This window comes from Brassica oleracea, chromosome C6 (assembly GCF_000695525.1).
Source record: "Brassica oleracea var. oleracea cultivar TO1000 chromosome C6, BOL, whole genome shotgun sequence".
NCBI lineage: Eukaryota > Viridiplantae > Streptophyta > Magnoliopsida > Brassicales > Brassicaceae > Brassica > Brassica oleracea.
The window spans coordinates 19077042-19080265 of record NC_027753.1 but is presented as its reverse complement, the minus strand read 5'-3'; positions in this window follow the sequence as shown (position 1 = coordinate 19080265).

Here is a 3224-nt window from a genome sequence, read left to right as displayed (position 1 = left end):
TATGTGAACTATAAAACTGACCCCTGTATAAGATTTGGCTGGGTTCCGCCACTGGTTCGAGGTGAAATGGAATTGGTAATAAGCGCACAGATTTCAGGATGGAGTAAAGAATGAGAGAAGTTTATAATGTTGTTTCCTGCATTGCACTTGGGATTAAAGTTGTTTGCATATTTGTTTTGAGACCTAGTTATAGCATAGTTGGTTTGAATACAAATATAGTGTTTAAAAGATTGAATTTTTCTACGAGTTCTTATGAGAAAATACCCTTTCGTTTCTCTTTTAGAACTCTAACTCAAAATATAGATAACACTAGGATAAAACCTACTTCTTGCGCATCGTGAGTTTATTTGTATATATTATCCACAATTTTTTTTATATATTTGATCATTTTATTTATATATATACAATGTTTTTTGTTGTTATTATATAATTTCTTTCCGATGGACCATATCAATTTTTATTAAAAAATTTGAAACTAAACTATAACTAATATATCATGGGTTGATCGAATTGGATATTAAACAAATTATGACACAAAAATCTTATTTTTTTCCACTGAACACATTCTTGAAAAAAGTGAAGAGTACTGTTTCCACGGCTGAATTATTTTGACATTTATCTTCCATATGGTTTTGAAAGGTTTCGGATCAACCATCGAATTGATACATGTCATTTTAATGCTTTTAGTTGTATGCTTAAGGAAAACTTACATTTTGTAATTTAAAGTTGTTTTAAAAAATTCAAAATATAACATATAAGAAAAAATATAACATATAAGAAAAATATAACATATAAGGTTTCATCATTTTTGTAATTTAAAGTTGTTTTAAAAAATTTAAAAGATAACATATAAGGTTTCCTCATTTTTGTAATTTAAAGTCATTTAAAAAATTCAAAGTATAACATATAAGAAAAAATCTAATTTTTTATTATATGGTTAATGTGATTTTTTTTAATTTTTCTAATAATATAAGATTAAACAAAAATGAAGAAAGATGCAAAAATTGTTATCAAATCTTTATTATTCATAGTTATTAATTGTCATATATATGTTAATCATATTAGGTAATTCCGTAGCTTTTATTTAAGAAAATAATACACGCATCTTATATTTTGGGTTAATATAGTATTCCCTAGCAATTGGATTTGGATCAACATTTTTTTTCAATTGATTCTTAGATTAACACATAAGCTAAATTGACATTCTAATTAAGTGACACCTAAACACGATCTCTTATTTATTAGTATAAACTTAAGGTTACAATTTTTTAAATGATATTCAATTAATATATAAGAGATATTTGTCCCTTTGGATAAATCCAATAAAACTGGTTCATCCACAAGGATGACAAGTATAAATAGGATGACAAGGATTGTAAGATATATGACACTATTATCACCCATGCTCCGCATGTGGGTGCATTAATATTATTTTGTTTTAACCAAATTCTAGTGTTCGGTTTTTTAATACACATTTTAAAATCAAATATTATCTTAGTCACATTTTGTAACTGAATAAAATGGAAACCTTAAAATAGACGGTAAAACAATTATTATGAGTTTTCCCAAAAAGAGATACATGTTTGGAAATAACTTTTATAGAAAAAAAAATAATTTATAAATAACAACACATAATAATATAGTTACTATATTTTAATCCATTACTATTATTTGTATTTTGGTTTGAAATAAGTTTTCTTTAAATATAAATTTTTATTTTTAATACAACAAAAATAAAAAGTGAAACTAAAATAAAATAGAAACTATAAAAATTAAACTTTTATTGAAGTCTTTTTGTTCAGTTTTTTTTTAAATGAAGCCTTGTATAAATATCACTTAGATAAATGTCTGATTAAAAATAAAAGATAACACATTTTTAAGATTTTTTGGTTGAACTTGCGGTTTTGGGATTCTTCTCCATGGCCTTTTTTTGTAGTCATCACTAATCTTGAGTTCATGAGTAAGAAAAAAAAACAGATGAATAATATATCGGCTCATAAGCACAATTTTAAATAGTTGTATATGTTCTGTTATAAAAACCTAGTTGTAAAATAGTTAAACCATAACAAACAGATTAGTAATATTCAATTTGCATATAACAGGTTCAGATATACATATTATCACCTAAAATTGCTGAAAAATTTCTGCTTCGGAGTATATTTTAGTACCATTTTCAACCTGAATCATGTTGAAATAATTAAAAAGAATGAGCGAGTACATTGAACTGAAAATGGAAGAAAATTAAATCTGAAATAAAAACTTGTACACACTTTTTTACTACAGTCAAAAAAAATGAAAAAAAAAGAGAGGAAGAAGAGTAGACGATGATTGTAAAAGAAATAGATAGGGAGAATAAATTAGTTGCTTGAGTTTATATAAGAATTAACTAAAACGTTTTGAAATCGTGACATGATTTTTGATTACAAATGACGGTTTTTAAGAAACATGAACGTGGTAGTGGCAGGAGAAAATTTAGGATTTTGTTTTTTATATATAGTCTTTAGAAAATTGAAATATAAAGAATTGTTTTAATTGATTTTTTTAATGACATTGTCAGATTTTTATTGGTCGAGTGACTTGTGTTTTAGTATATAAAGAATTTCTCAAAAAGATATTTAGTATTAATGTGGATTTTTCAAGGAGAACTTTCTTTTTGGTATACTTTTTTCCTTTTTTCCTCTTTTATGATTTCTTATTTTACATTTTTATTTCATAGTGTTTTTTTTCTTTTGTAAACTTATAATCAAATTTGTGGTAAAATATGACTATTGACCATGTATTTAAATTTCTTTAACTGTTGATTTCTTACCATTTAAACTAAATAGATTTTTTTTTGAGTATAATAAACTTATGAGAAGACAGTCAGGATCCATTATGAAATAACCTCCACCAACACTCGTATAACATAGTACCGATTCAGATCTCTTATCCCCTATATATTATTTAAGAAACATTACAATTTCTTTTTGTAGCCACGTATCATCGCTAGTATGATTCTTAGAATCATTAGAGAAATATGTTGGTCCATCTAATTATATAATAAACTTTTTATTAAACTAACAATAAATTCATTATTAATGTACTTTATTATTTCCTTAAATAAAATTTACGGAATTGACTAATGTGGCTAAAGTATATACGGTAATTAATGATTTTGAATAATAAAGATTTGATAAAAATTATTGTATCTTCTATAATATTTGTTTAATATTAAACTATTAAAT